Source organism: Equus asinus, chromosome 23, assembly GCF_041296235.1.
Source record: "Equus asinus isolate D_3611 breed Donkey chromosome 23, EquAss-T2T_v2, whole genome shotgun sequence".
NCBI lineage: Eukaryota > Metazoa > Chordata > Mammalia > Perissodactyla > Equidae > Equus > Equus asinus.
In genome coordinates this window covers 66,077,098-66,091,184 of record NC_091812.1, presented here as the reverse complement: position 1 = coordinate 66,091,184, position 14,087 = coordinate 66,077,098, and positions in this window count along the sequence as shown.

Genomic DNA, 14,087 nt, shown 5'->3' with positions numbered 1-14,087 from the left:
CACCTCAGTGTGGCCTGATGAGTAGTGCCATGTCCGCACCCAGGATGTGAAACAGCAAAATCCTGGGCTGCCGCAGCGGAGCGTGCCAACTTAACCACTCGGCCATGGGGCCGGCCCCCTGGCTTCTCTTCCGCTATAAAAAGCCTGACTGGTGGACATTTCACCATTTCACTCTCTTCTTGGACAGATACCTTGGAGAGCTGGAGTGCACGGAGGGCTGAGTGAGGGCGGAGGCCTCAGCTGGATTGAGCTGGATGGTGGACATCCCGCTCTGGCACCCTTCCCCCTGTGCCGGACACACAGGAGCAACCTGGTCCCTGGAAACTGTGACTCTGTGCTCTGACACGGCAAAGGTTGCAGATGGAATGAAGGTCACTTATCAGCAGACCTGCAAAAGGAAGAGCACCCTGGATTATTCAGGTGGGCCCAACGTGACCACGAGGGGCCTTGAAAGTGGAGGAGAGAACCAGAGAGATGGCAGCATGAGAAAGACTCGGCCGATGTCACTGGCTTTGAAGATGGAGAAAGGGGCCACAAGTCAAGGAACGCAGGCAGCTTCTGGAAGCGGAAAAGTCTCAGAAACAGATTCTGTCTTAGAGTCTCCAGAAGGAGCGCACCCTGCAGACACCTGGATCTTGGTCCAGTGACACCATGTTAGACTTCTGATCTGCAGAACTGCACATTTGTGTGGTTTTAAGCCACACATCTGTAGTCATTGGTTTGAGCAGCCACAGGAAGCCAACGCAAAGGCTTACAGAGTTCCCCTACCCCTGGATTGCAGCCCTCTCATCTGGTGCAAGATGCTCGGGCACTGGCCTCCTCCGCGCCAGGCTGGCTCCTACCACAGGAGCTCTGCACAGCTGCTCCTTCTGCTGGCACCATGTGGCTGCCCCCGCTTCGCACAGGTTGACCTCCCGGCCCCCTGGTTACAGGGCAGGCAAGAATCTGAGGGGTCTCCCTTGCTCCTCAGCACTCCCATTCCAACTTAAAGTGATCTGGACAGAGGGCACCACCCACCTGACACACTCACCCCGTATGTCACAAGGACGTAGGAGTGCACGGCTTTAAACGCCGCCACTTCTGGTCACTTTTATTTCTTCTTGTTCCCATAGTCACTTTTTTTCTTCTTTGTACTTTTTCCCTTTTTCTTTTGGTGGTTTGACACCCACACCTAGCAACATTCCACGGGCTCCCTAAAACCCGAACCTGGTAAAGACAGACCCTCAGCTCCATTGAAACATCCTGGGTATCAAGGTGGCTGCAAAGTGGGCTGCACAGTGGGCTGCACATGAGACAACCCCCAGGAGGTGATTCCTCGTGGTCCCCACAGAGCCTCACTTTTCCCAGAGGCACGGGTGGGGCCATAGAGCTCTCCCGCGTGTCCTTTTTACAAATGTGATCCTTTTAATTGAGATGGCTACTCTTGTCACTACCCTATTTGACATTAATGCCTTGCAATTAATGCTTTAAAAAAAAGCCCAAATGCTCTGAAGTCACGCAAAATCCTGGATGTGAGAGGGGTCCACCACACACCCCTGGTGGGGAAGCCGCTCTCCCCTCGCTCTGCACACCCAGGCCTGCGCTGGGGGTTGGGGTGGGGGGGCTCAACCAGGCAAGTGAGAGGGTGGGCTTCCCTGCTGGGCCCTCCGGGGCATTGGCACCGATGTCTTCAGTCACAGGCAGAATCAACCTAAGGAAAAACTCACATAAAGTCAGAGGTAAAAGTCAAGACACTGATAACAGTAGCAGATGTCATAAAATCAAGGTTGGTTGTACCCGTAAGTTGAATTTCTGAAATGCAGGAGAGAAACTGGAAAGGACTTCCGTAAGCCTCGAGAGCTGAGCTGCAGCTCTGGCAGAGGTCTCCCAGCTAGCCAGGTCGAATGAGCCCGAAGCGCTCTGCCCTTCAGACGAGAGCTGCCGGGCAAGATGCTGGAAGTCTCGGGACTTCTGGGGAAGGGTCGACAGCGGGTCAAGTTCACAGGGAGAGCCTCTCAGAGTCACCATACGAAGCGTCCCTGACTGACCGCATGGGACAGCCTGTCTTCTGCCCCCCTGACTCCGCCCCTCTTGGTGAACATACACAAATTCTGCAAGGTGACTTGTGACATAGTTTTCTTCTGTTTGAATCCGTCAGGTGTCTGACTCCCGTGAGTGCAGACTTGAGCCCTCCGTGCTTCTGCTCGCTCCCGCTTGGAGTGCTGAGCGGAACAGGCTGTCTGCCACCAGGCGACCTCTGTGTTGCTAGAGGTTAAATGTCTCCCGCAGGCCTCCCAAAATGTCACAGCCTTTCCTTTCATCCTGTTCCAGGTCTCTGTTCCTGCTCTCTGAGCTTGGATCTCTATGGCGTCTCTAGGAGAGTTGAGTGACTTCAGGAAGGTTTCTTAACCGTTAAGGTTCTTGCCTTGATGCGCGCCCTCTGAAGTCCAGCTTCTGCAAAGGGATTGGGAGAGAAGACTATGCAGAAATCCTTCCGACTAGAGAGCCGTCTGCACTTCTCAGACAGACACTGAGAGCCACCACCTGGAAGGAGAGCCCCGTCAACCAGCCCACAGATCAGGTTAAGCCTCGACTTTTTATTTAACAAATCCTACGCCAAGCATTGCAAATGTCCTTGCTTTGAGGATCGCCCTTGAAAAGTACCCTGGAGGGGGACGGTCCTGGTCTCCTGATGTAATTCAACCCCATGCTGTTCATTTCTCCAGATCTTATTGTCCTTATCCATCATTTCAAAGTACCTGAAAACTTGGGGGAAAAAAAGTAGCTGTATTAGTAGTGTTAGAAAACAGACTTGAGTATTCCTCTGTTATTTTTAACATTAGTAAGGCCTTGTTCCCAGTCACTGTCTATAATCATTCCTCCTACATTGAAAGTCACAGGCAGGAAAGCAGTCCATTTTCAACTCATCATTAAACAGAGTGGATTTCCCCAGACCGCTGCCCTACGGGTTCACCCCCTGCTTCCTGCTGGCCTGTCCCGGGAACTCCCCAGGGGTCTGTGAGCCATAAGACACTGTCTGGCAACACCCACAAGGCGGGGGTTGCAGGAGGGAGCTGGCCTCGGCTCCCACCCACCCTGCTCGCCCCAGCTGACCACATCCTGCCCCAGCCCAAGCCACTCTGGGAGCCTTTGATCTCAGTTCCGGGTAACTGGTTCAGCCTGGAAGGGGAGGCAGGGTCCTTGCCTCTGCCCCAAGGTGGGCGCTGATCTGGGCCAGGAGACCCATGCACCATCCGTAGTGGAGTCTCTACCTGCCACCTTGCCAAAGCCGCTCACCGTCACTCAGGGCCTGTGGTTCCTTGTGATTCAGTTGCCTGTGACCCTCCTCAAGCCGATGTTCTCACCCAGTGAGGACAGCTGAGCCTGGCACAGCACACCGCCGCTCAGGCGTGTGGGGCTGTGGGCCCACCTGGGCCCCTGCTCTGGGCCCAGCCCATGACCTGCAGCCAGCGTCATCTCCATTACGGCCACACCCCGCAGAGCTCTGTGGTTGTCACCAACCCTCCCTGGATCCCAGGGCCCTCAGGCTGCTCAAGAACCTGCCCTGGGGGCCTCGTCCTGGGCCCTGGGCTTCTAGCCACCAGCTATCATTTTGGACCATTATTGGGGCCCTGCTGAGTGAAATCTTCCCTGGAGGTTTAGTTAAAGGGGGAGCTATCAAAGGAAACTGCCTCCCTCTTGCAGGAGCACAGATAGAGCCCCGCCTCGGCCGCTCTCAGACAAGACTCTCAGAACCCCAGGGTACCCCGTCTCTGAGGGGCGCGCCCTGTCTCATGAACTGAAAGGCTGGGGTGTGTGAAGCCCACAGCTTTTCTCTCCCTGCCACATCACTGTCAAGGACCATCTGACTTTTCTCTACGGCCCCGATGCTTCTGGGACAGTCGGAAATCCTGGGCACGACCATTGAGGTCTGACCCTTCCTCCACTTCATAGCCCCGGCTCCACGCCCGCCCCTTGAAGCGCACAGACCTCCGCCCGTTCTCCCTGTGAGCAGTGCCCCGGAGGTCGGGCCCCGCCTTCAGGAAGCCTTTGCCCCCAGGTTGCCCTGAGCCCCACCTCACCCTCAGCAGGCAGTGCCCTCCATGAAAGCAGCGCTGTGGCCCTGCCACCTACTGGTCCCCTCTCCATTGGGTTATTGGCTTCTTGAGGACCGACATTTGGTCCTAGTCCCTGGGTCCCCAGTGCCCGTTCTGGGCCTAGCACCACAATGTGAGTTGATGCACTGAATAAAAAGTAAATGAATGATGGATCAGAGCAAGGAGAGAAAGAGGGAGAGAGAAGGCCTTTAGTTGTCTTGTTGTCTGTTTGTTTAAGGCCTGGAATTTAAGGTCTCTCTTCATGATACTGTGCCCGGGAAACAGGGCCCGGTACGTGTGGCAGGAGTCCATTTCCAGAGTCAGCTCAGAGGGAAGAGGGAGTAACCCTGTGTTGCTTGAGTGATGGCTGGCCCTGATCCTTGCCTGCTGGATGCTCACGGCCTGGGTACTGTCCTGCAAACTCAGTGAGCCTCATGTCAGCACAGCAGGAATGTTTAAAAATTCTAGGTTAACACAGAAAATATTTTGTTTCATTATCATCCAAATCAAATAGGATTGAGAGTGGGCAAGAAAATGAGAGACATTCCATCTTAAAGTGTCTGTGAACACAGTTAACAGAAAATGGGGTGAAACTACTGGAGACCAAAGCGGTAACTGGCATAAAACATCCAGAGATCACTGTTGGATCCACCAGGCACCAGAGACAGCTAAGCGAGGCGCTCAGGGGGTGCCAGGGCGGCTGCCTCCACCTCTGCCTCCGCTTCCGCCTGTGGAGAGCCGAGCTGTCTGCTCCACACGTGGGCGGGTGGACCCACACAGAGACACACAAACACATGTACACACATGCACACACACATGGGCAGACACATGAACACACGCATACAGGCACAAGGACACATAGACACGTGCAGACACAAACACGCATGCACACAAAGAGACACACACGCACTCGCACAGACACATGTGCACACAGACACACACGTACACACATATACTTCACGCTTTTCCCAGGGTCTCGCTGAGCCTCTGGACCACAGAGTTGCTGAGCTGACATTTCTCCCATCTCCCGGGTTTGGAATCCGTCCAGAGGCGCTGTCTGTTTTCCCAGAGCACTGGTTCCAAGTGTGGATTTCCCTTCCGCCCACTTATATTAAGCAATCAGCTGTCCAACACTTTAATTCAATGGTGAGTGAAATCCTCTTGACCCTGGAATGCTGTAAACGCACGGACACCTTCCCCTGCACATCTGGCCACCTCTGGGGCTTCACCCCACCCCCGGCAAGCGGCTGCAGGATTCCCAGGTGCTTCCAGGGGCTTCAGGTGCCAGGTCCCCGCATGGGGGGCAGTCGTGGCGCACCAGCGTCAGATCAAAATACTCTTCACACCCTGGAAGTTCACTGTCTTTACACGTGCATTTTCATTATGTGAATTTAAAAAATAAAAACATCGTTTCTTGGAAAAAATAGAAATCTCACCCTCTCTTCAAAAAAAGGGGATGAGGAAATGCATACTTTCAAAGCAGGCGAGCAGAGGGAATGTTAGCTGTATTTCCGCTACATGGGAGAACGGAGGCCCTCTACCCTCCTTGGGACTGGCCTGAATGAGGCAAAAACCGCAGGAATGTGTTGCTCAAAGGCCACGGAGATCCAAGTTGTCAATAAAGGAGCCAGTGGTCCAGAGGCAGATTTAGAACCCAGGTGGGGAGGGGGGTATGTGGGAGCATTTATCTCTTCAATGGCCAGGAAGGAACACGGAGGAAATCGGATGCATCACGGACTTCCTGCCCTTCATCTGGAAGCCATAGTGTGTGTAAGGTCTAATGAGATGAGGAGAGAGGCAAACCCTCAGGGCGGGGAGGGGGGACAGTGTGTGCAAAGACCCTGTGGTAGGTGGCAGCAGGGCAAGGTGGAGAGGAGAGAGTTGAGAGCATGGGTGTAACAGGGCAGGAGGGTGCTGGACCCAGAAGACGCAACGCCAAGGAACGAAAGACTGTCGGCTCCACCCCAGGAACGGGAGCCAGCCAGGGTCCGGGGTGAGGAGAGATGTGACCACAAATACGCTTTGAAAAGACCCTTTGGGCTACTGTGCGAAGGGAGAGTGAGGGGCAGTTGTGCTGTGTATGTGTGTGACCACTGCGGAAATTAAGAATGAGAGGCCCCAGACCCAGCCCTGAGGAGAGTTGCCTCCTGCAAAGCCAGAGTCACTGCAACGAAGAGCAAGGGTGCGTCAGCGAGGAGGACATGGAGACAGCCAGGGAGAGAAGACGCGGTCCCCATGGGCAGTGGGCTGAGGGGCCACGGAGAGGAAGGTGCTGGGCTGAGCAGCATGGAGGTCCTTGGCGACCCGAGCAAGAGATGCTGTGGTTGCAGCAAGGATTCAAGCTACACGGAGCGATGTGAGGAGGGAAAGAGAGGAGACAGCGACTCCCCAGGAGGATGAAAGAGGGCGGGGTGGGAGGAGGAAGCTGCCCAGAGAGGGGGGTTTGTTGTTGTTATTGCTTAAAATGAGAACTACTTCCCATGGTTAGATGCCAGCGGGCCTTCCAGTTGGGCATATTGCGTTGAGTGCACTTAGCCGCTCTCTCTCCTGAGATCTCACTAGAGGGGCAGTAAATGTGCGAAGTTTGGAGGGCAAAGGACAAAGGGAAATGGACCAGAGCCACTGGGGAAAGACACCCTTCAGCCCACACTGGGAGGGGAGACTGGGTGACCGGGAAGCTCCTCTCCAAGGAGGAAGAAGCTGCTTAGAGAGAGGGTGGCCCAGCGGGAGCCCCAGGGAGCCCTGGGATCACGGAGTTGGGTGGAAACAGGAGAATCCCACAGGCCTGCGCCCGGATCCTCTCCCACTTGCTCCCAGAGCACAGCCCGTGGTGGGTGCAAGAATCTACACAAGCCATAAAAGGCATAGAACGGCACACGCACACTGTCAACGTCTGTCCTGGTTTGGATATTGTACCAAAATTATGTAAGATGTAACCACCGGGGGACTGAGTGAAGGGTCCAGGGGACATCTTTGTGTCATCCTTGCAGATTCCCATGAATCTATAATAATGTCAAAACAAAAGTTAAAATTTTAAATAATTAAAAATCAGAAAGTCCATTTCTTCTATGAAAGATTTAACATGTGATGTCCCTGTTCCAATGGGAAAATTGGACGGGAAACGTGTTCTAATGAGCATACACAAGTGCTAGGGCATAGACCCCCAGTGTGAGTCTGTCCTGAAGAATGGGGAGGGGGCAGAGAGACCCTTTGCAGGAGTCTGCTCCTTGAGCTTGTGGTCTCAAAGGGGAATGGATTTTTTCTGAGATATCCTCTTTCTGGACAAAGCAATAGCACTGACGGGATTAAAAACCCTTGGGGCAGCAAGTCCTGGGATCCCACACTAACTGGGGAAGCTGGAGGCAGGCCCTGGAGCTGCAGGCTCTCGGCGCCCAGGGAGGAGCGCTCCAAGTCAGCGTCTGCCTGGCCATTTCCTCCTTCTGGACACAAACCCTGGCCTGCCGTTCTTGCCACTCCTCCAGTGGCCATTGCCTTTGACTCCGCTTTCTAGAAAACCACACCGTTCCCAGCTGGAGTGTTTTCTTCTCCTGGGTTTATCTGCTATTCTCCTATGGCTCAGCTTGAGCCTCCAAATTCAAAATCTGTTGACGGAAGTTCTCCATGATCAATCTGTAAATGAAAATTGGGGTGAGTTTATTATATGGGCCAGTTTTGAGGACTATAGCCTGGAAGCTTCCTTCCATGGGGAAGAATTGGGGTGTACAGAGTGGGCATATACCATCTTGGAACAAAAAGCATATGTCAAATATGACAGGAAAATCTCTTTTACTCCAGGCACATGATGCTTCACTGGCACAGCAGGTCAGTGGTCGTGAGACGAGCACAGTAGGTCAGTAATTATTCCTTACTTTCTGGGAAGAGATGCTTATCCTTCAAGAAATGCTGATATGGGGGAAACCACATCCCTATCTTCAAGAGCATCGCTCTCAGCTTTGGGACACTGTAAACGTTTAAAGCAGATGTATACTGCACGCTTGACAGGTCACCCCAGGCCCTTCTGGAAAAACAAGGTCAGGTCGAATTAGTTTTAAACCAAATGGCTTCTTTATATACTCCAGTATCTTATTGCTTTTCATTTATTCGTCAAATCAAAATGCCCCAAAGGTTTTTTCCCTCTTTTTGTCCCCTTTCTTTATCTTTAAGTGCCTATGTGAGCATTATAGTCTATGACGCCCTGGAACGTTCCCTGTGGCTTCTATTGAACAGAATTTACTCTGCTCTGCATGAATCAAAGTGGATTCCTGTCGCGTAATGGCACCTGTCTTCAGTGCTCTCGAGGACTCCGCTGCCTGTGGGGCTCTGGGCAGGAGCAGCCTTGCAGGAGCAGCCTTGCAGGCACGGCTGATCCCTGTTTATGATTTGCCTCTGCTTTTGTCAACTTTGCAAGATCCTAAGGCCACAAGAGCCCACAGAACTAGGGCCTGGGGTCCTTTGCTGGCTTTTCCACTTGGAGATTTGCAGCCCTGAGGCAAGGATCCAATCGATGCCCCACAGAGCCGGGGGCTGAGGGAGGTGGAGGGACCATTGTATTTCTTCCCTGTCGTCGGGAATAGAGAAGGGAGCAGGAGAGTCAGAGAGGGACGACAGGGCGGTTGGCATCCTTGGTGTCTGGGAGCTTGAGGGCATTTATACAGAAGGGCTTCTGTGCTGCTCAGCAATGCTCTCATTAGCACAAACCTTATGAAATTACCTTTTTAGTGGATAAAAGTGGTGAAGAGTGGCAATTCTCCATGGTTCTGTCCAATATATTCCCTTGGTAGCCAGCCCCCCCCCCACCAACTACACAGGAATGTCTTTCCTCTCTTTCCCCTCCTGGCCTCACTCCTCCAGTGGGCCTCCGCTCATCCCAAATGCTCCCATCCCCTAAGTGGGAGCGCCCAAACTGGAAACTGACAGAAGACCCTTGTAAATTTTCCAGTGGTGTGGAGGAGGGGGAGGAAGGGCAGAGACCATTACGACGGGCCTCCTGTACAGCCTCGTCCTGGAGACTTCCCTCCGGGCATCCGGTCTGCTCTCCTGGGTCGGATTCTTCACTTTCAGAGCTTGTGTTGTCTCTTTCTTAGTTTACTCTCTCATTTTGCTGAAGCTCATTCTCAAGCAACTTCCCAAGAAAGGAGGCATGGAAAGTAATGTTTTTCACTCCTTGCGTTGTCTGAAACATCTTTATAAGACCCTCGGATTTGGTTGATGGTGTGGCTGGGTATGGAATTCCGGGCTCTGTTGTCTTCTGTGGTCCGAGCCACTGTTGGGAAGTCTCGTGCTGTTCTGACGACCATTTCCTGGCACGTGGCCTGGCTTATGTCCATCCTTGCTCCCTCTGGATGCGGGGAGGGTCTGGGCTTCATCCCAGTGTTCAGAAACGTTTTGGCAACTGGTGTGGAACTTTGTCAGCCATTGTCCAGGGCACTTCATCAGCCTCTGAGTCGGAGACTCACGGACGTCAGTCTCAGAAACTTCCTTGCCCTCCGTTTTCTCTGTCCTCGTTCTGAATGTTGAATTCCTTGGCTTTATTGATAACTGCCTTCTCTTTCACCCCCTATTTAACTTCTCTTTGTCTTTTTACTCTAATTCCCGGGAGTTTTGTGGGGTTTTGTTGCTGTTGTTGGTTTCACTTTATCTTCCAACCCCATTCAATGCATTTTTTGTTTCATCTGTTCTATACGTCTGTCCCCCCACCCCCGGCTGTCCCCTCCCCAGCATCCTCTGATCATTCCTTTTTCATACATCCTGTTCTTGTTTTATTGATACAATATTTTCTCTGTAGCTATGAATTTTTTTGATGTTTTCAGCACCACAATGATCTATTTCATGCCCACAAACATCTCCCTCATAATACTCTCTCATATCCACACCCACCTCTCTCACCACCAGCACCCCCACCCTAACTCCTGGCCCCCACTAATCTGTTCTCCATCTCCGTTTATGGCATATAAATGGAATCACACAGTATGTGGCCTTCAGAGACTGGCTTTTTTCACTCAGCATAATATCCTTGAGCTCCACCCGAAGTGTAGCATGTATCAGCAGTTGATTCTTTCTATTGCTGAGTAAAATTCTGTGATATGGATGTGCCACAGTTTAACAATTTGTCTATTGAGGGATGTTTTGGATGTTTCCAACTTTTGGCTATCACAAGCACAAGTGCTGTGAATAATTGTGTGCAGGTTTTTTGTGGATGGAAGTTTTAATTCCACTGGGATGAATGCCCAGGTGTGAAATCGCCAGGTCATGTGGTATTGCATGTTTAATTTTTTAGGAAGCTGCCAAACTGTTTTGCAGAGAGCTGTAGCATTTTACTTCCCGGTAGAGTGGTCCCGTTTCCCTGCATCCTCACCAACATCTGGTATTGGTATTGTTTTTTGTTTTAGTTGTTTTTATGAGTATGTAGTGAAATTTCATTATGGCCTTAATTTGCATTTGCCTAATAGCTGGTCACGTGTCTATTTTCCATCCATATATCCTCTTCATGCCTTTTGCCCGTAATTTATTTGAACTGTTGTTTTAATGCTGAGTTTTGAGGGTTCTTTTTATACAGTCATATGTGCATAGAGACATTTTGGTCAATGGCAGACCGAATATATGATGGTGGTCCCATTAGGTTCGTATCATATGGCGTAGGTGTGTAGCAGGCTATATCTGCTAGGTTTATGTGAGTACACTCTGTGATGTCCACACAATGACAAAATCACCTAATAACACATTTCTCAGAATGTGTCACAGTTGTCAATCGACACATGACTGTACCCTATCTATGGGTCCTTTGTCAGATATTTTTGCAAATATTTTCTTCCAGTCTATGGTTTGTTTTCTCACCCTCTTAACAGGGTCTTCTGCAGAGCGGAAGTTGTAATTTTGATGAGGTCCAATTTACTGACATTTTTCTGTTATAGATCATGCCTTGCTGTGCTCAGAACTCTTCACCGAACCCCAGGTCCCAAAGACGTTTTCCTATGTATCTCCTAAACATTTTGTAGGTTTATACTTTAAATTTAAATCTGTGATCCACTTTGAGTTAACTTTTTTATAAGGTGTGAGATTTAGGTCAAGGGACATGTTTTGCTTACAGATATCCAATTGCTCCAGCACCCTTGGTTGAAAAGACGATCATTCTTTCATTGACTTGTTTCTGCGCCTCCGTCAAATGTCAATGGACCACACCTATGAGGGGCTATTTCTGCGGTCATTAATCTGTTCCATTGACCCATGTGCCTCTCCTTCTGTCAGTACCACAGAGTCTTTTTTTTTAGTGATTGTAAGTTGTATTATATTTTAAATTTTAATTTCCATATACTCATTGCTAGTATATAGAAATACAATTGAGTTTTATACATTGATCTTATATCCTGCAACCTCATTTATTAGTTCTAGGAGTTTTTATGTTTGTTCTTTGTGGATTTCATAAGATTCTTATGAAGGTCATGCCGTATGCAAATAGGGGCAGTTTTATTTCTTCCTTTCAGATCTACATGTCTTTTATTCCCTCTCTTTTCCTTATTGTGCTGGCTAGGTCTTCTGTACTATATTGAATAGAGGTGGAAAGAGTGGGCATCCTCTCCTTGTGCCCAGTCGTAGGGGAAAGTTTTCAGTCTTTCACCATCAAGTATGATGTGAGCTGTTGGGTTTTTGCAGATGCTCTTTAACAAGTTAAGTCCACTCGATTCCTAGTTTCCCGAGAGTTTTATCATCAGTTGGTGTTGAATTTAATCAAATGCTTTTTCTGTATCAATTGTTATGATCATATGATTTTTCTTCTTTAGCCTACTAGTATTATGGATAATATTGCTTGATTTTTGAATATAAACTGGCATTCCATCCCTGGAATAAACCCAACTTGCTCACAGTAATATTATTTCTATACATTGCTGAATTCTACCTGCTAATATTTTGTTAAGAATGAATGTGTCTCTATTTATGAGGAACATTCGTCTGTAGTCTTTTTTGTACTGTCTTTGTCTGGTTTGGGTAGCAGGGTAATACTCGCTGTATAAAATGAGTTGGAAAGTGTTCCCACCTCTTCTATTTTCTGAAAGAATTGTGCAGAATTGGTGTTAATTCTTCTTTATATGCTTTGGTAGAATTTTTCAGTGAAACTATCTGGGCCTGAAGATTTTTACTTTTGTAAATTATGAATTCTGTTTCCTTCATAGTTAGAGGGCTAGCCGAGGGGTTTATTTCACATTGAGAGAATTGTAGTAGTTTGTGCTTTTCCAGGAATTGGTCCGTTATACCTATGCTGTCAGGCGTATGTGTGTGGAGGTGTTCACAGCTTCCGCTATCATCCTTCTGAGTCTGCAGGGTGTGTGGTGACAGCCTGTTTCATTCCCGATACTGGCAATTTCTGTCTTCTCCCTCTTTTCTTTGTCAGCCTTGCTAGAGGTTTGTCAATTTACTGATTTTTCAGAGAACTACCTTTTATTTCATTGATTATTTTTCTGTTTTAATTTAATTGATTCCCACTCTTGTCTTTCTTGCATCCTTCCTTCTGCTTGCTTTGGTTTATTTTGCTCTTCTTTTGCTCATTTCTGGAGATAAGAGCTTAGATTATTGATTTGACACTTTTTTCTTTTCTAATCTCAGCTTTTTAAAACATTTTTTAACCAAGAAGAAAGGTTTATGTGTGTTCCAATTAAATTAATATGGAAGCAAAACCCTCACGTATCCATTGTGAAAAGTTGCAGAACTTCTATGATCCATTTAAATGCCCATAGTTAACATTGTTCCCATTGAATGTGGTGCAATGTACCATTTTTCAAATGAGGGCACAGATACTCAGAAATTCAACAGTCTCTTGATTAATTAAGAATGATGGGGAGCTACCCTGAGGCATAGTGGTTAAAAGTTCAGCACGCTCCTCTTTGGTGGCCCGGGTTCACAGGTTCAGATCCCGGGCATGGACCTACACCACTCACAGGTGGCCATGCTGTGGTGGTGACCCAGGTATAAAGTGGAGGGAGATTGGCACACATACTAGCTCAGGGCAAATCTTCCTCAAGCAAAAAAGAAAAGATTGATGGTAGAAGACGATTCCCCACCCTCCTCCTCCCCACTACAGCATTCCAGCCTGCACTAGCCATCCTATGGGCTTGGGCACGGGCTGTCCATAAGGGATCCAGGTGGGTTCCATGCAGTCTCCCCCAAACCAGCCATGCACAGTCCAGCACTGAGAGTAGACATAGTGACTGGCAAGGGCAAGAGTCAGCTGATGGTGTCTGTCCTCCTTCCCTTCCTGTCCTCAGGCTCCAGCCACACCAGGTCGAGGGAGCCAGGCCCTGGGCCTTTCTGCAGGAGCTGCAGGTAATGGTGGTCTGTGCACCAAGGAGGGTCCAGCCTTTCTCAGGAGGGCTGCAACCTCCAAAGTGCTAAAATCAATCAACAAACTCCAAATGGACACGGCATTCTGATCCCACCACTCAACAGCTGTGTGACTCTAGGCAAATGTACAATCATCTCTGTGCCCCCGTTTCCTCTTCTGAAACCTGGTGGGATATTGGTGTTGATCTCAGGTGACTGTTGTGCGGATGGAGGACTTACTCTGCCTGAGGCTCTTTGAACAGTGCCTGGCGAGAGGGCAAACCAGGTCAGTGTGGATATTTCCTCTTACCGGCCCCATCAGAATGCCTCAGTCCTTTCTGCTTAGCCCCCCAGCCTCTGCTGTTGGAAGAGGAAGAAAGTGGCAATTATTCTTACCTTGATGCCACCTCCCCCCCTACCTCCCAGCAAACTCTCTGCAGCCACAAAAAAGCCAAGCTATTCAACGACGCTGCAGACCCTTGTTCAAGAAGCCGGGGTTGTGGGAGACATACACCGAGCAGTGTGAACAGGGGCAGACAGGCTTATGCCAAACACGGTCCACTGCTGCTCTGAGCATGGCTCGATAAACACAACCTCGCCATTCTTGTTGAATGACACAGAGACAGTGTGTACTCGTAAACGCTCCGCCAAGCCAGCCCCCACCACAATTTCCCAGGTATGGCATCAATGGAGACAGGT